The sequence below is a fragment of the Molossus molossus genome, unplaced genomic scaffold, assembly GCF_014108415.1.
Source record: "Molossus molossus isolate mMolMol1 unplaced genomic scaffold, mMolMol1.p scaffold_m16_p_2, whole genome shotgun sequence".
NCBI lineage: Eukaryota > Metazoa > Chordata > Mammalia > Chiroptera > Molossidae > Molossus > Molossus molossus.
In genome coordinates, this window is record NW_023425355.1 from 28,189,694 (window position 1) to 28,212,362 (window position 22,669).

A 22,669-nucleotide genomic window follows, 5' to 3' on the forward strand; every position below is an offset into this window, starting at 1 on the left:
CCACTCATTGTTACAACTAATTAAACCTTCTCCAATATGTAAAGTTCATTGAGCTGTACATTCAAGATCTGTGCACTTTGCTGTGTGAATGTTGTACCTCAATAAAAAGGCTAAAAGAAGATGCAACTTCTTTTGTCAGTCTCTTCCTTCCTTTGAACCTTTCCTATCTTTCTCCTTCTCTCCATCCCTCTCTTTTTATTTCTTGTGTCCTTTTGGGAGAGAGTTGATGGCATGTCCAGGCACTAAAGTTGATTATACCCTCAAGCTTGCCAATCAAATGTTCACATTCTTAAATGGAAAATGCAGAGGACAATTTTTAAAAAGTATGTTTTTATTGACTTTTTAGAGAGAGAGGAAGGGAGAGATAGAAACATTGATGTGAGAGAGAAACATCGATTGGCTGCCTCCTGCACACCCCCTACTGGGAATTGAGTCTGCAACTCAGGCATGTGCCCTGACTGGGAATCCAACCGGGGACCTCTCAGTCCATGGGATGATAATCAATCCACTGAGCTACACCAGCTGGGCCAGAGGACAATTTTTTAGTAAGTATGTGGATAAAGGATGGCTCCTGGGAGTGAACATTTCTTCCTCATGCCTTGCACTTGTATTAGATATGTAATCTCCAGGACCTCACTTTTGTTGTGGTTATTTCTCTAGGATCTGGTGTCTTTGGAATATAAAAGATTTGGCTTTGAATCCCAGCTGCACCACTTACTAGTTGTTTGACCCTAGGGAAATGACTTAACTTCTGTGATCCTCAGTTTTCTCATTCAGAATATGGGTGTATAAATCTCCACTTCCTAGGTTTGTTTCAAGATTTTAGGGAGAGAATACAGAGTAACCACTTAATTTTAGATGGCTCTCTTTTTGTCCCTGTAGGGTTGCAAACCTATGATTTATGATTCTCATGTGACATTCTGTCCCTGATCAATTGAACATTAAACAACCCTTCCTATCATTACTACTACAACTAAAAGGAAGACTTATACTTGTACTATCACTCTTAAACCCATCCTTAGCCTCATATAACTACTTTCTTACCAAATAATAATGGAAAGAGGGCTTTTTCATAGGCTCCAACAACATTCTCGGGTGGTCTATTCACAACAGCAGTTGTTGCCTTCTTGTTACAGAATTGTGAAGACAGGAGAGGCATCTTGATTTTGCCAAGATCCTATAGTTTGGGATAGGTCTAGCACTGACAAATATTTTGTATCTTGCCTTGTGTAGGCATAAGACATAACAGATACCTAAGTAAATAAAAATAGGGTTATGATTTTTCTTCCTGCCCCAGACTCTGTCAGACAACTCATTCCTACAAATGTGAAAATGACTATGGCCTGACCAGTGTGGCTCAGTGGTTGAGTGTTGACCCATGCACCAAGAGGTCATTGGTTCGATTCCCGGTCAGGGCACATGCCCAGGTTGTGGGCCCAATCCCTAATGGGGGTCATGCAGAAGGTGGCCAATTGATGTTCTCTCTCATTGATGTTTTCATCTCTCTCTCCCTCTCCCTTCCTCTCTCTCTAAAATCAATAAAGAAAGTGACTATGAAAGTCAACTATAACACACATGTCTATTTATTTTCCTCTTTGCTAATCCATTTTGGAGAATTTTTTATGCTAGCCATGCTATTTACTTGATCTCAAAGTTGTCTCTTTTAGGGAAGGTTCAGTGGAGAGAGAACAGATATTTGTTGAATGAATGCTCTGTGTCAAGTATGGGCCTAGTTGTTTTATAGGGGGTCTAAACAACCCTGTGAGATAAGTAGCACTATTGGATTTTGGAGATGAGAAAACTTGATTTTGGAAAGAGAATTAGTTTCTAGATAGTCACTTAACTAATATGTGGCAGAGGCAGTATTTCTTTTTTTTATTTAATTAATTAATTAATTAATTAATTTTTGTTACAGACGTTTCTCCTTTTTCCCCCACTGATTCCCCCCTTCCCCTCCCTCCCTGCCCTGTCCCCAGCTTTGTTGTCCATGTCCATTGTTCATATATAAGTTCTGTGGTTTATCTCTCCCCCACCACCCCCTCTTCAGGGGATTGTCAGTCTGTACCCCACTTCCACATCTCTGGGACTACCCCATTCCTCAGACTGTTATGTTAATTATATTCCACAAATAAGTGAGATCATATGATACCTGTCTTTCTCTTTTTGGCTTGTTTCACTTAGGATGACACTTTCCAGGTCCCTCCATGTCATCTCAAAGGATAAGAGATCTTTCTTTCTTACAGCTGCATAGTACTCCATTGTGTATATGTACCACAGCTTTGTTATCCATTCATCTACTGGTGTACACTTGGGCTGTTTTCAGATCTTAGCTATTGTAAATAGTGCTGCTACAAACATGGGGGTACATATATTCTTCCTGATTGGTGTTTCAGGCTTCTTAGGGTATATTCCTAGAAATGGGATCACTGGGTCAAATAGAAGTTCAATTTTTAATTTTTTGAGGTAACACCATATTGTTTTCCATAGTGGCTGCACTATTCTGCATTCCCACCAGCAGTGTACTAGAGTCCTCTTTTCTCCACACCCTTGCCAGCACTTGTTGTTTAATGCATTGTTGATGGCGGCCATTCTGACAGGTGTGAGGTGATACCTCATTGTTGTTTTATTTGCATCTCTCTGATCATTAGTGATGTTGAGCATTTCTTCATATGTCTCTTAGCCATTTGCATGTCCTGTTTGGAGAGGTGTCTATTTAGTTCCTCTGCCTATTTTTTAATTGGGTTCTTTGTCTTCCTTTTGTTGAGTTGTATGAGCACTCTATATATATTGGAAATTAACCCCTTATCTGATATATCATTGGCAATTATGCTCTCCCATACAGTGGGTAGCCTTTTCGTTTTGATGATTGTATCTTTTGCTGTGCAGAAGCTTTTGAGTTTGATGTAGTGCCATGTATTCATTTTCTCCTTTGTTTCTGTGGCCTTAGGTGATGTATCAGTGAAAATTCTTCTGTATATAATGTCTGAAATTTTGTTATTATTATTTTTTAATCCTCACTTGAGGACATTTTTCCATTTTTTGTTCAGGTAGAGTGGGAGGGAGAGAGAGGAACAGAGAGAGAGAGAGAGAAACATCGACGTGAAGGGACACATCGAGTGGCTGCCACCCGCATGACCGACCAGGGCCAGGGCCAAACTGCAACCGAGGTACGTGCCCTTAGCGGGAACCGAACCCGGGTCTCTCTGGACCGCAGGCCGACGCTCCAACCGCTGAACCAAACCGGCCAGGGCATAATGTCTGAAATTTTGTTGCCTACAGTTTCTTCTAGGATTTTTATGGATTCATGAGTCACATTTAAGTCTTTTATTCATTTTGAGTTTATTCTTGTGTATGGTGTAAGTTGATCATCTAGTTTCATTTTTTGCATGTAGCTGTCCAATTTTCCCAACACCATTTATTAAAGAGGCTGTCTTTATTCCACTGTATGCTCTTGCCACCTTTGTCAAATATTAATTGAGCATATTGCCTTGGGTCCATTTCTGGGTTCTCTGTTCTGTTCCACTGGTCCATACGCCTATTCTTGTGCCAGTACCAGGCTGTTTTGATTACAGTGGCTTTGTAGTATAACCTGAAATCTGGTAATGTGATCCCACCTACTTTGTTCTTCTTTTTCAAGATTGCTGTGGCTATTCGAGGTTTTTTTGGTTTCATATAAACTTTTGAAGTATTTGTTCTAGTTCTGTGAAGTATGTCGTTGGTATTTTGATGGGGATTGCATTGAATCCATAGATTGCTTTGGGTAGTATGAACATTTTAATGATGTTAATTCTTCCAATCCATGAACAGGGTATGTGCTTCCACTTTTTTATATATTTCTCTATCTTTTTTCAATGACCTGTAGTTTTCTGTGAAGAGGTCCTTTACTTCTTTGGTTTAGTTTCTTCCTAGGTATCTTAATTTTTTTTTTTGCCGCAATGGTAAATGAGATTGTTTTTTTAGTTTCTCTTACTATGAGTTCATCATTGGTGTATAAGAATGCCATTGATTTCTTGACATTGATTTTGTATCCTGCTACTTTTCCAAATTCATTTATTAAGTCTAGTACATTTTTTATGGAGTCTGGGTTTTCTACGTATAGTATCATGTCATCTGCGAGTAATGACATTTCAGTTCCTCCTTTCCTATTTGGATCCCTTTTATTTTTCTTCCTGTCTGATTGCTGTGGGTGAGACTTCCAGTACTATGTTAAATAAGAGTGGCAAAAGTGGGCATCTTTATCTTGTTCCTGTTCTTAAGGAAAATGCTTTTAGTTTTTGCCCATTGAGTATGATGTTGGCTGTAGGTCTTTCTTTCTTTTTGTTTTCTTCAGCTAAGACAGAAGAGATTTATTGTACATGTTAAGTCAGCCACAAAGGACAACAGAACCAGTGCAGAATGTCACAGGTCCAGAGTAAAGGATCAAAAAGGACTGCTTTTATAAGAGCAGGGTGGATGTCTCAAAAGGCGGTCGCGGAGATCAAATGGCATGTATGTTCTAGATCCATTGAGAACTTCTAGACAGCAGTGATGCAGTCCAACAGTTTGTACCAGTGTCCCTGGCCTTTGGCTTCCCTTATTTCTGCTCTTGTGGCTTCCATGGGTGCACAACCTAGCGGTTTACTTGGACCTCTGCCTCATCTTTCTTTTTTTGCACTTCAGCCTGTGCATTCGCTTCTTCCTCCACTTGGCTCTCATGACGCAGAAGTTCCTAAGAAGATGGTGCTAAGGCTGAGGGCTAGGTCTTTCATATATGGCCTTTATTATGTCAAGATATGATCCCTGTATTCCTACATTGCTGAGCATTTTTATCAGAAATGGATGCTGGATTTTGTCAAAGACTTTTTCAGCATCTATTGATATGATCATGTGGTTTTTATTCTCTTTTTTAAATTATTTATTTATTTTTTATTTTTTTGTTACAGATGTTTCTCCTTTGTTACCCCATTGGCACACCCCTCCCCACCCCACCCCCGCCCCATCCCCGGCTTTGTTGTCCATGTCTATTGGTCATGCATACATGCATATAAGTTCTGTGGTTTAACTCCTCCCACTCCCCACCCCCTCTTCTGAGGGGTGTCAGTCTGTGCCCTACTTCTATGTTTTTGGGTCTACCGTATTCCTCAGACTGTTATGTTCATTATATTCTGTATATAAGTGAGATCATGTGGTATTTGTCTTTTTCTGCTTGGCTTCTTTCACTTAGGATAATACTTTCCAGGTCCCTCCATGTCGTCTCAAAGGATAAGAGATCTTTCTTTCTTACAGCTGCATAGTACTCCATTGTGTATATGTACCACAGCTCTTTTATCCATTTATCTACTAATGGACACTTGGGCTGTTTCCAGATCTTAGCTATTGTAAATAGTGCTGCTATGAACATGGGGGTACATATATTCTTTCTGATTGGTGTTTCAGGCTTCTTAGAATATATTCCTAGAAGTGGGATCACTAGGTCAAGTGGCATTTCAATTTTTAATCTTTTAAAGAAACACCATAGTGTTTTCCATAGTGGCTGCACCAGTCTGCATTCCCACCAGCGGTGTACTAGAGTCCCTTTTTCTCCACACCCTCACCAACACTTGTTGTTTGATGCTTTGTTGATGGCAGCCATTCTGACAGGTGTGAGGTGATACCTCATTGTTGTTTTAATTAGCACCTCTCTGATGATTGCTGATTTTGACCATTTCTTCATATGTCTCTTGGTCATTTGGAGAGGTGTCTATTTAGCTCCTCTGCCCATTTTTAAATTAGGTTCTTTGTCTTCCTTTTGTTGAGTTGAATGAGTACTCTATATATTTTGGAAATTAACCCCTTATCTGATGTATCATTGGCAATTATGCTCTCCCATAGAGTGAGTTGCCTTTCCATTTTGGTGGTTGTTTCTTTGGCTGCGCAGAAGCTTTTGAGTTTGATGTAGTCCCTTGTGTGTTGTGTAGTTAGGTTGCAATTTTGATGTGGTTGTGGGAGGAGGTGATACCGCATTTACCCATGCTGCCATTTTGACTGGAAGTCAACAATCTGTTGTGACAAGCCCTCCAGGTGATTCTGATGCTTGGAACCACTGGCTTTTGCATGGATTTTGTTAATTTGTCTATTCATTTATTCTGCATTCATCCAACCATAAGGGAGGTCACTAAGCCAAATCCCATCCTATATGTGAGCATGGCATATTTCTGTACCTCCCCCTCCCCAGAATATTGATATGAAAGTGCAACTCAGGGTCATTTTACATTAGGGAGAATTTGTCAGCAAAAAAGATTACTCCAAGGTGTGTCTCAAGGTCTATTCCAAAAGACATAGCCAGTGATGAATTGAAATTCCACTCACTGTGCCTGATACCAAGCTGGGAGAGTTACAAAGGCCATTTCCCAATCTGCTCCCACACTGACCAACATTTAGTCTTGTGAATGCAAAGCAGGCATAACCTAGGAGTCACCAGGTTAGCACCATGAAGGACCCCACTCAGGAAGTGAGGGGTTAGCTTGTGTTGAAGCACCTGCTCCCAGCAGTGATTTGCACAAACAAATGCATAGAACATATATTCCTCCAGCTGCCAGCCCTCTGAAAAGAGAATATTAGGATTCTGAAATAAGAGATTGATATTGAGAGACAACATCTGAGAATCACCATAATTCATTCAGTAATTATTTCTGAACCATTTTCCTATACTAGACCACAAGGTATTGGAACACGCAACAACACGAGTCCTAGTCCCACTGCTGCCATTAGAATAGCTATATTCACCTAATGCCAGAGCTTTATTCCTGGGCTGAGCTCATTGTGTCTGTCTCTGTTTTCCCTCAGATGAATTTTCTTTCCAAGCAGACTTCTCCATCCTCATTATGACCTGAAATAGTCTTGTTCCAGGCCTTCCCACCAATTCTCCAGATCTGCCTTGTCTCAACGGTGGAAACAGCTTGAATCCTTTCCTGGAGGCTCCTTAGCCTCTACTGAGTAGACTTCCACTGGGTTCATTTCACCAGTTACTCCAGGGATGTCAGACTACCAACTCCTTCCTAGCCTCCTCCCAAATATATGAATCATGAGTACCTTCCAAGGAGGCTCCACAGACCACACACAAGTGGGCTTTATACAAGTCTTTTTCCACAGTCAACTCTGCTCAGTCCAGACAGGTTTCCTAGTATGGGCATATGAGTTAGCCCCTGAAGGGAGACAGATCTCTGCTATGAAGAACCTTTCTGAGCTCTACTATGTTGAAGACTTGGTAAATCCAGCAAGTGAATGACACCTGGATGTCAGATTGTCAGCCTTCCCCAGACCATGCCCTTATTTTTTCTTGTGTCCCTTCTTCACTCTTGGGCACACCCCATCAATCCTGCTTGGTCCTAACTGTAGGGGACCTGTGTAAAGCTCCTGAAACTCAGGAATGGAAGAAGGAATATGTTCTAACAATGCATAGGGTTTACCTCAACCCTGACTAAAAGGCAGGACCCAGAAAGAAGGTTTGCCTGAGGCACATGAAGGACAGAAGAGAGCCAAGTTAAGCTAAATGGAGAAACATGTGTGTCCATGGTGATTGAGGGGGACAAGGAGTAGATCATGCATGCTGCCCAGGCAAAGAATATGCTAATATGAAAGTTCATGTGAATGTGTATTGAAGGTAGGGCTGGGGTTGGGGGACATAGCTCTAGCTGCTTCTGTATCCTGGGTTTAATGATTAGGTATTATTTGGATTGGAAGTTTAGATCTCAGGGGCCAGTCAGGGTTACACAGTGCTAGTGCAGGCCCTGGGGAGTGGAACCATGGCTGTTGCAATCTGTTAGACTAGAATCTATTTTTTAATTAATTAATTAATTAATTTATTTATTTATTTATTCCCGCCCCCCTACTGATTATCCCCTTCTCCTCCCTCCCCACCTCGTCCCCAGCTTTGTTGTCCATGACCTTTGTTCATGCATACATGCATATAAGTTCTGTGGTTTATCTCTCCCCCACCACATTCTGTTCTGGGGATTGTCAGTCTGTACCCCACTTCCACGTCTCTGGGATTACCCCATTCCTCAGACTGTTACGTTCATTATATTCCACAAATAAGTGAGATCATATGATACTTGTCTTTCTCTGTTTTGCTTGTTTTGCTTAGGATAATACTTTCCAGGTCCCTCCATGTTGTCTCAAAGGGTAAGAGATCTTTCTTTCTTACAGCTGCATAGTACTCCATTGTGTATATGTACCACAGCTTTTCTATCCATTCGTCAACTGATGGACATTTGGGCTGTTTCCAGATCTTAGCTATTGTAAATAGTGCTGCTACAAACATGGGGGTTAGAATCTATTTTAAAAGAAAGTAATTAGTACTTAGCAGTCAGACAGATAAAGGTCAACATCCTGTTTCAATCTTACTTGTGTGACTTTGGACATTAAAACCTATCTGAGCCCATTTCCTCATCTGTTCTAGGGAGATAGTAATGATGCTGTGCATGATGTTATTTCAGTTTGTGTTTTGATACATATAGCAAGCTGAAACAGTACCTGTCACACACTAAGTAAACTCCACACTCATTTGCAGTAGATCCATTTGCCAGACAGCAGTAATCTTTGCATCAATTCTTGTATCCCCAGAATTGTCAGGTGCCAGTGCAGATGCAGTTCTTACATCCTGTAAACCTGTGAACTTAGACCTGAATTTAGAGAGACAGCAAAGAGACCAAAAAGGAAGGGCAGGCATGACTTCAAAGAAAGAAAGAGGAGGAACAACACAGGGCAGGATCAAGGCAAGGATACCGAGTCCCAGGCTCCCTTGCTGAGAGGAGAGAGAGTTGGTTTGAGGCCAATAGAACAGTGATGGCAGTTCAGCTGAGCCCATCTCCAGCTGTGCACAGCTGTACTACATTATAGTGTCCAGTTTTCATTTTATAATAGCAAAGAACAACTGCCGAGGTTGTAAGCCATCATCTCTACAGACAAGCTGCAGTGGAGGAATGTTCTAGAGACCACACCACCTTCCCAAGATTTTAATATCTGTGCCATTACCAATAAAGGCTGATAATACCTTACACATGAGTGCATGTTTATGATCAGCTTCTCATTTCATCCAGCCAAAATCAGTAATTTTCAGCAAAAATGGATTACTCCAAGATGGGCCTGCTAACTCTCCCACCCTACCAAGAGAGACTAATTAGATATCTATATTCTGGGCATTTTTGTCAGATTCTTGAGAGCCATTTCCCAAAAGGTCTTAGCACAGAGAGCCCCCAATACAATGCCCAGAAATGAAGGCAGTATTGTGTTTAGATTCTCTTGGGGGCCTGGCTCTGGGTTTATAGGGGAGAAGGGTTGAAGACTCCTGAAGATACTGCCCTTTGACTCTTTTTTTAAATCCTTACCCAAGGATATTTTTCTATTTATTTTCAGATAGAGTGGGAGGGAGGGGGGAGGGAGAGAGAGAGAGAGAGAGAGAGAGAGAGAGAGAGAGAGAGAGATATCTGAGAGAGACACATTGATTGGCTGCCTCCCACACAACCCCGGCCAGGGCCAAGGACCAAACGTCAACTGAGGTACGTGCCCTTGACCAGAATTTAACCTGCAACTTTTTGGTCCACAGGCCAATGCTCTAACCGCTTAGCAAAACCGGCCAGGGCTGCCCTTTGACTCTTAAGCAGATGACATCTGGCGGCCATGGGTCAGAAGTGCTCAGGTCCTACTTCCTTGCAGACCCCTGCGCAAGGATGTGGGTACTCACCCAGAGACAAAGCCTAGTAGTCATCTCCATTCACTCATGACCACATACTGAGTGGCTGATGTGTGCCAGGCAGGGAGACAATGCTGGTGCTATCCCTGAGGTCAACTAGTTTCTATTGCTCTAACTGACTAAGGCTGCTGTAACAAATTGCTACCAACTTGTTGGCTTAGAACAGAAATTTATTCTCACATAATTCTGGAGGCCAGAAATTCAATATCAGTTTTACTGAGCCAAAATCAAGGTGTTGGCAGGGCTGTACCCTTTCTGGAGGCTCTAGAGGAATTCTGTTCTTTGCCTTTCTTCAGCTTCTGGTGGCTATCAGCATTCCTTGGCTTATGCCTGCAATTTCTGTCCCCATGGTCACATTGTCTCCTATTCTGTGTGTCAAATCCCTCTCTGCCTCCTTCTTATAAATTCATTTGTAATGGCATTTAGGCCCCATCCAGATAATTCAGGATACCCCCCCCCCCCATCTCAAAATCCATCTGCAGAGACTCCTTTCCTAGATAAGGTTCTGGGAGTTGGGATATGGACATCTCTTTGGGAGCCACTATCAGACTACCACACTGACCAACTCCCCATGAGTGGACATCTAGAGGTCATTGAGAGTACATTCTCCCAGATGAGCTATTTCTCTCCCTTTCTTCATCAAGGGATCTGTCTACACATAGGAAGGGTGTGTAAGAGAGAGCAATCCTCATCCTTGCCTCCAGTATTCCACCTCTGTAAAGGCTTCCCAGACTTTTCCTTAACCTCTGTCATCTTCTCTCTAGGCCACTGTGCCCTGGAAAAGAGACTGTCCTTGACTAAATTTTTATCAGGCCTCTCTGAGCCCCTTTCTCATATAGGTCATGACATTTAATAAAAATCCTGCTAAGTCAGATTAGTGAGAATCCTCCCACCCTTGATATTTGATCACCGTTGATATCTGAAAAAGTTCCTCGATGTCTAAGTCCTTGGCCTGCCTTTAGCAAGAATTCCCCCACCTGTTGATATGGCCTCTTAGTACAGTTATTTTTCATTTATTAGCCTCCTCACTCTACTCACTGGCTCTACATACCCAAATATCTTTGCTGTATTTGAAGTTGAGTTCAATCTCTCTTCCATACTGCAGTAGTTTTCAATAAAGTCTTCCTTACGCCCAGCTGGTGTGGCTCAGTGGTTGAGCGTCGACTCTTGCACCAAGAGATTGCTGGTTCAATTCCCAGTCAGGGCACATGCCCAGGTTGTGGGTCCAATCCCCAGTGGGCCCTCACATACATGTGATGTCATCACATCCTCAGATCAACCCCTTGAGAGGTCACTGTTACCCTCATTTTAAAGAAGAAGCATCCAAGTCTTCAGGATGGAAAGAAATAGCCTTATCTTTGATAAATAATCGGGTGGCTGGAGAGTAGAGAAGAATATAAGAAATAAAGTTGTTTCTGGATTAAATGACAAAATGAATATATATCTTTAATTTAAATTCAAGTTATATAAATGATGTTTATTATTATGAAATCCCATTAGTGGCAGTGGCAGGAATTTGCTCCTCCACCTCCAGCTCTATTTCCAAATTCCTGCCTTTACTTTTGTCTGTTTTGTGTAGGAAGTTATCAAGGAGGAAGAAACGAAGGGGTTAAGCCTGGGGTGCCTACCTGTGGAAGGAGGAATCTGTACTTGGGCTGGAGCTACAGAGTAGGAGAGTATAGGTAAGACACCGTTCCTCAGCAGAGTCCCTTGCCTAGCACATAGTAGGTGCTCAGTATATGTTTATTTCCAGTTGACAGTTGACTTTATAGGTTATGGATTGGGATAACATATTTTCCTTCTGTTTAGAAGCTCTCACTGCTAACTAGATCAAGGACAAATAGTTCACCAAATGTTATAGCACTATCTTCAAATTTATTAAGTTTATATGAGCTAGATAGGAAAATCTGCTACACATTATGTTCGGTCTTCCATTTATTTCCAATTTAGTATTTCTCCATTGATATTAGTTTACTTTTTGATTGGTTAGACAAACGATTTCATTTTCTGAAAATGTTTTACCTCTTCTTTGAAACCATTTTTTACTTCTTTAGCTACCCTGATTTTCCATCTCTTGGTTCTTTTGGAACAGATTTTCAGTTCTCCTTGATGGTTTCATCCCCCCCAAAATGCTATGACCCCCACAAAAGCTGATTGAGTAATAAATAATGACCAGATATGCAATATCTCCTATCAAGAGAATTGTTAAACAATACCGTGGGACATAGAATGGCAGCTTCATACATTGCTTCTAGTAGTTCATATAAGTCTATGTTTTGAGTGGAGCAAATTATTTGAAAAGTCCCTTATTAGTTACCTATTGCTGTATAACTACCTACCCAAATATAGCACCTTAAAACAACTTTATTATCTCACTCATTTCTGAGGGTCAGGAATCCCAGAATGGCTAAGTTAGGTGATTCTGGCTTCAGGTCCCTCGTGAGGTTGCAATTAAGATGTCTGCAGGTACTGCAGTCATAAGAAGGTTTGACTGGAGTTAAAGGATCCACTTCGAAGATGGTTCATAGAGCTGTTTGCAAGATGCCCCAGTTCCTTGCCATGTAGCTCTCTTTACAGGGCTGGTTGAGTGTCCTCATGTCCCAACTACTGGCTTCCTTTAGAGTGAAAGATCTGAGAAAGATGAAGCAGGAAGTCGTAAGGCCTTTTGTAATCTAGTCATACACTGCCATTTATGCTATATTCTTTTATTGGAAGTGAGTCACCAAGTAAAACCCACACTTAAGAGAAGGGGAAGCTGCTACTGTCACTGTAATTGTTTCCTCACAGCAGAAGCAGCAACAAAACTCTAAAAATGTTGCTCCAGGTGTTTATAGAGCAGGGTGGGAGGTGGGAGTGGTTGTGTCAGAGAGCAGGAAACAAATGTAAAGAGAAGCGTTAATGGTGGTGGTCCTTGATGGGCAAAGGCTATTTGGGTTGCCTACCAATGACTCAGTATTTACTCCCTTTTGTCTGTCTGTGCACACTGTGTCTGTGTTTTTATATGTAAAGACACCACTCCAAAATATGCTTCCCAGAGAGCATGGATGAATACAATATGCACCTCTGATAGTAACCTAGAGAGTCCAAAAATGGAAAAAAAATCTCATCAATTAATTTGAAAAGAAGGTAATGGTTTTTCTTTTAACTCTAATTCCATGAGACCAATTCATTGCACCACACAGAAATGGTATTTGATTTATCACATCATATACAAAATAGTGCTTATTTTTCATTTTGCTCTTTAATTTCCAAAGGCTTTCCATGGCATGATTGGGCTGTTTGTTTTACCCCATACATATTAATTTGTTTTTAAAAAGGTGGTAACAAGGAGGGAGGGAACTTATATGATATGAGCAATTATCCCTTTATATAAATTTTCAAATTTAATTCTCACCACCACTCTGAAAATAAAGTACTATTATTATCATCATTTTACTGATGAAGAAACAGATATTTAGAAATGTTAAGTAGTTCTTTGAGGATCACTCAACAGTGAGTGAAATAAGCACGACTCATACCCAGGCTTTGCTTAACTCTCAATTCTATGGTGTTTACATGAGTGTTTCCTGCCCTGGCCGGTTTGGCTCAGCGATAGAGCATCGGCCCTTGGACCAAAGAGGTGCGGGTTCAATTCTAGTCAAGGGCACATACCTGGGTTGTGGTTTGGTCCCCGGCCCCAGTTAGTGTCATGTAGGAGGCAACCAATCAATGTGTCTCTCTCATGTCGATGTCTCTCTCTCTCTCTCTCCCCTACTCTATCTGAAGATAAATAGAAAAAAGTATTCTTGGGTGAGGATTAAAAATATATCTATATCTATATATCTATCATCTATCTATATATTGAGAGAGAGAGAGAGAGAGAGAGGTGCTTCCTACTTCAGATGGTGAGCTTTCAAGCTTCAGGGTCAGGTTGATTTTAACTGGCTAAATTGTAGGTTTTTTTTTTTTTTAATTCAATGACAGAATGAATGTAAATCTTTTCATGGTGCATAAATTGTATTATTATGAAGTGCTATTAGAATTAACACCTTAAATGCCATGGCTTTAAGGGCCTGTTTGGTTTCAGAAGAGTCAATGTTTATGGCCCAGTGCTTCTCCAACTTACATGTGCATACAGATCACCTGGGGGATCTGTTTGAAATGCAGACTCTAATTTAATAGGATTGGAGTGGGATTTAAGAGTTTAAAGTTCTAACAAGCTCTCAGGTGATTTTGATGCTACTCAGTCTCAGATCATAGTTTTAGTAGCAAGACTATGGAGTATTCCTCCATAAATATTCTTGGAATCCACAGAGGTGCTTCCAGCTGTCCAGGAATTTGTAGTCATAGATCAAGGATGGCTAGCTGAGTTAGAACTTGTAAGCTGGCCACAGCTGTTTTAGAGAGGTTCTTCTCGACCCAGTTGGTGTGGCTCAGTGGTTGAGCGTCGACCCATGCACCAAGAGGTCACCTGTTTGATTCCCAGTTGGGGCATATGCCCAGGATGTGGGCCTGATCCCCAGTGGGGGGAATGCAGGAGGTGGCCAATTGATGTTCTCTCATCGATGTTTCTATCTCTCTCCTACTCCCTTCCTCTCTCTCTAAAAGTCAATAAAAAAAAATTAGAGAGGTTCTTATCTACACCAGAACTCTGCTTATGATACCATTTCTGTCTCCTTTATGTGAGTGGATTTGGAACTCTGCTATGTCAGGTAGGATTGGATCTGCATGCTATTGCGGTCCTTTGATGTTAACCATAAGGGGTGGCTGATGAACAGTGGCAGCCAAGAAGAGGGTGAATCAGAGAGGCAAACACTATACCCTTTTCTGCTGCTTGATAGGGAGGAGAGGAATGGATAGCATGGTCCATTCTTCAGGGAGACCTATACCTGTGCTATAAATGAAATATCTGCATCAAATCACAGCTTGAAGGCACAGGCCATGGAAACTATTCAACTCACTCCCCTTGCTCTGATTACATGCATTTCTGGCAAATAGGTGGTCACTGCAGATGTCAGCCAGGAGCTGTCTTTTCTGATAATATTTCTAGAGGGGTTAGCAAGTGTTTAACAAGCTTGCATTCCAGTCATTCATTCAGATAGCCAGTCTGTCAAAGAATACTAATTATTACCTTCTGTGAGCCAGGTACTGGATACGATTCTACAGATATAATATCTCTACCCTCAAGAGAATTTCAGCCTAGAGGGAGAGACATACAAGTATAGTACAGTACATAGTGATGGCTGTTAGGGTATTATCAGAGCCCACAGCAGAGCCTAATAATCCAAATTTTGGATATGTGGGGAAGTGACAGGTATCCTGGTAAATGTTTAATAGTCAGTTCTTTGAAAAAATAAATTTAAAAATTTTAGTTTAAGTAATTTTTTTCCAACATCATTTATCCCCTCTATGCCCTATTCCACCTCCACCCACCACCCTTCCCTGCCATCACCACACTGGTTTTTGTGTCCATGAGTTCTTTCTCTCTTTTTCTTTTTTGCTCAATCCCTCCACCCCTCCCTGCTGATACTCCCCTCCACCGGGGCTATCTGCCTGCTCTCTATCTATGAATCTGTCTATATTTTGTTTGTTAGTTCAGTTTGTTCACAAAATTCCACATATGAATGAAATCATGTGGTACTTATCTTTCTCTGACTGGCTTATTTCACTTAGCACAATGCTCTCCAGGTCCATCCTTGTATAAGTCCATTTCTTGTTTGATTGCTTTTTGCTCATTAAATACCAGCTGGACCATCTGTTGAAATTTGGTAATAGAGGTTATTTTTTGAATGGTGCAAGTCATCAGGCATTTAACGAGAGAGATTGCTATGAAAAGAAAAGAAAAACAAGGATTAATGGTTAGAGCAGACTATAAATTAAGTTTCTGAGTCCAGAGGACAGTCAGTTGAGAAGATTTCTAGATGCTGGGTTTGAAGCATAGTGCAGATGGCTGTGGCACTCCTGTAAATTTCTTTATTTGTAGTTTGAATGTTTTTGGTGATGGACATCAGTGAAGTTTCAGTAAGATTATCTATAATCATAGTTATTACTCAGAGCAAATCATGGAAGATGTGAGAGTCCACTGAACATGAATGGCCCACACAGCAACAGCTCCTGGCACAAAGGCTGTCCACACATGATCTGTGTGGTGATGAGTCCTTTGGAATTTATATTAGCTCATCTAGCTTCAGCTTTCAGGGCTTTTTTAGATCCTGCACAAATGGTCGACTACAATACAACCTAGAATTCTAATAAGGATCTAGGCATTCAGGTTTTAGTTCTCAGTGTTAAAGAAAAACCAGACCTGGACAGGAGTTAATGTAGTAAAAACAGATTTTATTTAGGACTGTTGTAATAGCGGAAAAGAGACCTCAGTATAAAACTGGACTCGATTCTCAATAAAGCATAAGCAAGTGGAGACTTACAGCCAATGACTAGGATGGAGGTCAGGGGATGGAAAATTACTAAGAGAAAACACCAGGGTTAAGGGGAATTTTGGCAAAATCAACCCAACAGAATTCTTTGCCAGAAACAGGCCAGAGTGATCAGACATCACTTGGGAGATGGTAGAGGATAAGAAACCCAAACAGATATCAAGGGTGGAGGGTTCTGGTTACACCGACTTAGTAGCATTCTTGCTAAAACTAAGTTTTACAAGGATGTGCACAGATATGCCTATGAGAAGGTTCAGTAGCCTAAGTAAATTTTAGTCAAGCAAAGAATCTTTATCAGACACTCCTCTTGTTCAAGGAAAGAATTGACATTTTTCTTTACTTTGAACAATGTAAGTCCATTTCTCATTTGGTCACTTTTGTTCATTAAGGACCAGCTGAATTGTATACTGGGACTTGGTAGTAGGGTGTACTTGCTGGATGGTGCTGGCAGTTACGCATTTAACCAGGAGAGTTTCTATGAAAATTGAAGAAAAACAAAGATTAATAATTTAAAAACCCAGATGTTGAGTCCAAAAAGCCGCCAGTCAAGAAAATTGCTAGATGTTGGGATTGAAGTTATTTTTAAGTGATGGCATGAGGACATCAATGGTATTCCAATAGATTTCCTGGTTTGCAGTTTGAATGTCTGTGGTGATGTCATCATGTTCCACTGAACTTTCTGATCATCCCATACAGCAGCAAGCAGAAAGGTTGCACATACATGATCTGTTTTGGTGATTTCCTTGAAGCTTAACCAAATTATCCAGGGCCTTAAGAAAAGGGCAGTTTTTGTTTTTAATGATTACAAGTTAGAAGTGAGAAAAATTGGAAATGTAATTTGGAGAGCTGTTACTAGATATTGGAGAAAAGTAAAAGAATTCAAGATTTAGTCCAGTGTACAGGTAAATAACAAAACCTTTAAAGATAATGAATGGGACTAAAATTTAATACCTATAAGGGTGTGCTATAGTTTTCTTTTTTTGTTTTTAATCGTCACCTGAGGACATTTTTACATTTATTTTCAGATAGGGTGGGAAGGAGAGAGGGAGGAAGAGAGAGAGAAACATTGATGTGAGAGAGACACATCAACTGGTTGCCACCCACACGACCCCATCTGGGGCGAGAGACAAACTGCAACCGAGGTACCTGCCCCTAGCAGGAACTGAACCTGGGTCTCTCTGGTCTGTGGGCTGATGTTCTAACTGCTGAGCCAAACCAGCCAGGGCTATAGTTTTCTATTAAAGATAATTTTCTCTCTATACTCCCCCCCCCATTATACAAATGATAATCATAGTAAGACAAATGTTTTTTTTAAAATAAGTCTAATAGCATTAAACTTGACCTGATTATTTACATAAATATAAAAAGAATAGTAATTGACCACATAGATCTTTTGAGTTTGCATCACTGGAACTTTTATTTATTTATTTACTGGTACAGAATACTTTTTATTTATTTATTTATTTGTTATTAATTTATTTTTGTTACAGATGTTTCTCCCTTTCTCCCCACTGACACCCTCCTCCTGATCCTGCCCCCCACCCCAGCACAGTTGTCTATGTCCATTGGTTATGCATATATGCATATAAGTTCTTTGCTTTATTTCTTCCCACTCCTGGCCCCCCTCTTCTAAGGTTTTTCAGTCTGTATCCTACTTCTATGTCTCTGGGTCTATTTTCTTCATCAGCTTATTTTTTTCATTATATTCCACAAATAAGTGAGATCATGTGATATTTGTCTTTCTCTGATTGGCTTATTTTGCTTAGCATAATACTTTCCAGGTCCCTCCATGTCATCTCAAAGGATAAGAGACCTTTATTTATTACAGCTGCATGGTGTTCCATTGTGTATATGTACTACAGCTTTTTTATCCACTCATCTATTGATGGACACTTGGGCTGTTTACAGATCTTAGTAAATATAAATAGTGTTGCTATGAACATAGGGGTACATATATTCTTTCTGATTGGTGTTTCAGGCTTCTTCGAATATATTCCTAGAAGTGGGATCACTGGGTCAAGTGGCATTTCAATTTTTAATCTTTTAAAGAAACACCATAATGTTTTCCATAGTGGCTGCACCAGTCTGCATTCTCACCAGCAATGTACTAGAGTCCCCTTTTCTCTACACCCTCGCCAGCATTTGTTGTTTGATGATTTGTTGATGGCAGCCATTCTGACTGGTGTGAGGTGATACCTCATAGTCATTTTATTTTATTTATTTTATTTTTTTATCCTCACCCGAGGACATTTTTCCATTTTTTGCACAGATAGAGTGGGAGGGAGAGAGAGGAAGAGAGAGAGAGAGAGAGAAACATCGACGTGAAAGAGGCACATCGAGTGGCTGCCACCCGCACGACCAACCAGGGCCGGGCACAAACTGCAACCGAGGTACATGCTCTTAGCGGGAACCGAACCCGGGTCTCTCCAGACCGCAAGCCGATGCTCTAACTGCTGAGCCAAACCGGCCAGGGCCCTCATAGTCATTTTAATTTGCATCTCTCTGATGGTTAGTGATGTTGAGCATTTTTCATATGTCTCATGGCCATTTGTATGTCCTGTTTGGAGAGATGTCTATTTAGATCCTCTGCCCATTTTTTTTTTTTTCCTTTATTGATCTTAAAGAGAGGGAGAGGGAGAGAGAGATAGAAACATTGATGAGAGAGATCATCGACTGGACTCCTCCTGCATGCCCCACACTGGAGATAGGGCCCACAACCTGAGCATGTGCCCTGACCTGGAATCGAACTGGTGGCCTCTTGGTGCATGGGTCGATGCTCAACCAAGGAGCCACACTGGCAGGGCCTCTGCCAATTTTTTAATTGGATTCTTTGTCTTCCTTTTGTTGACTTGTATGAGTACTCTATATATTTTGGAGATTAACCCTTTATCTGATGTATCATTGTCAATTATGCTCTCCCATATAGTGGGTTCCCTTCCCATTTTGATGCTTGTTTCTTTTGATGTGCAGAAGCTTTTTAGTTTGATGTAGTCCCATTTGTTAATTTTTCTTTGTTTCTGTTGCCTTAGGCATTGTATCACTGAAAATTCTGCTTTGTGTTATGTCTGAAATTTTGTTGCCTACAGTTTCTTCTAGGATTTTTCTGGATTCATGAGTCACATTTAGGTCTTTTATCCATTTTGAGTTTATTTTTGTGTATGGTGTAAATTGATGATCTAGTTTCATTTTTTTGCATGTAGCTGTCCAATTTTCCCAACATCATTTATTAAAGAGGCTGTCTTTACTCCATTGTATGCTCTTGCCACATTTGTCAAATATTAATTGTGCATATTGTCTTGGGTCAATTTCTGGGTTCTCTGATCTGTTCCATTGCTCTATATGCCTGTTCTTGTGCCAGTACCAGGCTATTTTGATTACAGTGGCTTTGTAGTATAACCTGATATCTGATATTGTGATCCCTCCTACTTTGTTCGTCTTTTTCAAGATTTCTGTGGCTATTCAGGGTCTTTTTTGGTTTCATATAAATTTTTGAAGTATTTATTCTAGTTCTGTGAAGTATGTCGTTGGTATTTTGATGGGGATTGCATTGAATCTATAGATTGCTTTGGGTAGTATGGACATTTTAATGATGTTAATTCTTTAAATCCATGAACAAGGTATATGCTTCCACTTTTTTATATCTTCCTCTATTTCTTTTTTCAGTGTCCTGTACTTTTCTGAGAATTGATCCTTTACTTATTTGGTTAAGTTTATTCCCAGGTATCTTAATTTTTTTGCTGCGATGGTAAATGGAATTGTTGTTTTAGTTTCTCTTTCTGTCAGTTTACTATTTGTGTATAAGAATGCCATCGGAGACATAATCCTGAAAATAAATTTAGATGTGGTGGCTAGTTTTACATGTGAACTTGGCTAGGCTGTGGTCTCCATTTATTCAGTGAAACATCTTGATTTTTGCTAAAAAGGAATTTTTGTAGATGTGGTTAACATCTACAATCAGTGGACTTTAAACAGATTATCCTTGATAATCTGGGTGGACCTGATACAATTAGTTGAAAGGCCTTAAGAACAGAGGAAAACTCACCCTGGCCGGTTTGGCTCAGCGGTTAGAGCATCAGCCTGCGGTCCACAGAGGCCCGGGTTTGGTTCCCGCTAAGGGCATGTACCTTGGCTGCAGTTTGTCCCCAGCCCTGGTTGGGTCGTGTGGGTGGCGGCACTCAATGTGTCCCTTTCATATCGGTGTTTCTCTCTCTTCCTCTCTCTCCTTCCCGTTCTATCTGAGTAAAAAATGAAAAAATGTCCTCGGGTGAGGATAAAAAAAAAAAAAAAAAAAGAACAGAGGAAAACTCAAATTCCACCTGTGGACTACAGCATCGACCCAAGAGTCTAGCCTGTTCTGCTAACATTCTGACCTATGGATTTCACACTTGCCTGGGAAGTTCTCACAATTGCATAAGCCAGTTCCTTGCCATATAGTGTGTGTATGGGTGTGTGTATGGGTGTGTGTGTGTGTGTGTGTGTGTGTGTGTGTGACTTATTCTGTTTCTCTAGTAGAACCCTGATGATATAAATGTTAGTATCATTAATATTTACACATTGGTATAATAAATATAAACTTACATATATTTTTAATCATTTTCTGCTTCAGTCATCTTCTTTTTTCACATTGTATAATTATTTATAGACATCAACCCTTAATATTCCATCCTACCACATTCCTCTTTTAGTCTTCTCCAGCATTATTATTTATGATCCCTTGTCCTCTCTCATTTTGGCTGCAGTCAACTAAAAACACAATTTTATGTATTACTTCCTTGTTCAACACCTTTCAAATTTGTAGCATTGTTATTTAAAATAAAATTTAATACCTAAAAAAAAAAAAAAAAAAAAAGAATGCTGTCGATTTCTGGATGTTAATTTTGTATCCTGCTACTTTGCCAAATTTATTTATTAAATCTAGTAAATTTTTGCAAAAAAGAAATGTTCTCATGTGAGGAAATAAACAAAAAAGAAAATAAATCTAGTAGATTTTTGATGGTGTCTTTAGGGTTTTCTATGTACAATATCATGTCATCTGCAAATAATGACAGTTTCACTTCCTCCTTTCCAATCTGGATTCCTTTTATTCTTTCTTCATGTGTAATTCTGTGGCTAAGACTTCCAGAACTATGTTAAATAAGAGTGGCAAAAGTGGGCATCCCTGTCTTGTTCTTGTTCTTAAGAAAAATGCTTTTAGTTTCTGTCCATTGAGTATGATGTTGGCTGTAGGTCTTTCATATATGGCCTTTATTATGTCAAGATATGATCCCTCTATTCCCACATTGCTGAGCATTTTTCTCAGAAATGGGTGCTGGATTTTGTGGAATGCTTTTTCAGCATCTATTGATATGATCATGTGGTTTTTATCCTTCATTTTGTTTATGTGGTGTGTCACATTTATTAATTTGCAAATATTGTACCAGCCTTGCATCCCTGGGATGAATCCCACTGGTCATGGTGAATATTTTTTTTTAATATATTGCTGGATCAGATTTGCTAATATTTTGGTAAAGATTTTGGCATCTATGTTCATTAGGGATGTTGGCCTGTAGTTCTCTTTTTTTGTAGTGCCTTTGTCTGGTTTTGGAATTAGAATTATGCTGGCCTCAGAAAATGAGTTTGGAAGTCTTCCTTCTCGAATTTTTTGGAATAGTTTGTGGAAAATGAGTGTTAGTTATTCTTTGAATGTTCGGTAAAACTCCCCCGTGAAGCCATCTGGGCCTGGACTTTTGTTTGCTGGGAGTTTCTTGGTTACATCTTCAATTTTCTTAGTTATTGGTCTGTTCAAGTTTTCTACTTCTTCCCAGTTCAGTTTTGGGAGACTGTGATTCTAGAAATTTGTCCATTTCCCTAGATTGTCCAGTTTGTTGGTGCATAATTGTTCATAGTATTTTTAAATGATCCCTTTTTTTTTTTTTCCTGTCGTGTCAGTTGTTACTTCTCTTTTATTTTTGATTTTGTTTATTTGGGTCCTCCCTTTTTGTTTCTTGGTAAGTCTGGCTAAGGGTCCATCAAACTTGTTTATCTTTTCAAAGAACCAACTCTTCGTTTTTCATTGATCTTTTGAACTGTCTATTTAGTCTTTATGTTGTTTATTTCTGCTCTGATCTTTACTATTTCTTTTCTTATACTTGCTCTGGATTTTTCTTTGTGTTTACTTTCTAGTTCTTTAAACTGTAGGGTTAAAAAGTCAATTAGAAATAAAAATATGGAACACTTCACAAATTTGTATGTCATCCTTGCGCAAAGGCCATGCTAATCTTCTCTGTATTATTCCAATTTTAGTATATGTGCTGCCAAAGTAAGCCCGCTTCACTGGAACTTTTAATAAGGAATCTCAGATTGGATTTTAAAAGCCTCTCAAGGCTAGGAAGCCAAGCCAAGAACTTACCATCAGACTTTGCTTGCTATACCTACAGATATGAATGAATTCCTCTCTTCTTGAGTCCCCCCAAATATCTATGTTTCCTAGGCCTTCCAGGAAGTAACCTTCTTTACTCATCTGGTAAGGCTGGGAACCCAGGAAGCACAACACCAGGCATTTTTT

The 22,669-nt window shown here is 40.1% G+C and overlaps 1 non-coding gene across 1 annotated transcript; it reads right to left on the bottom strand.

Moving 5' to 3' along the window:
• Positions 1 to 22,324: 22,324 nt before the first annotated feature.
• Positions 22,325 to 22,431, bottom strand: LOC118636730. The gene has a single exon (XR_004960717.1). It is a non-coding gene; the product is annotated as a U6 spliceosomal RNA (small nuclear RNA).
• Between the last annotated feature and the right edge of the window lie 238 nt (positions 22,432 to 22,669).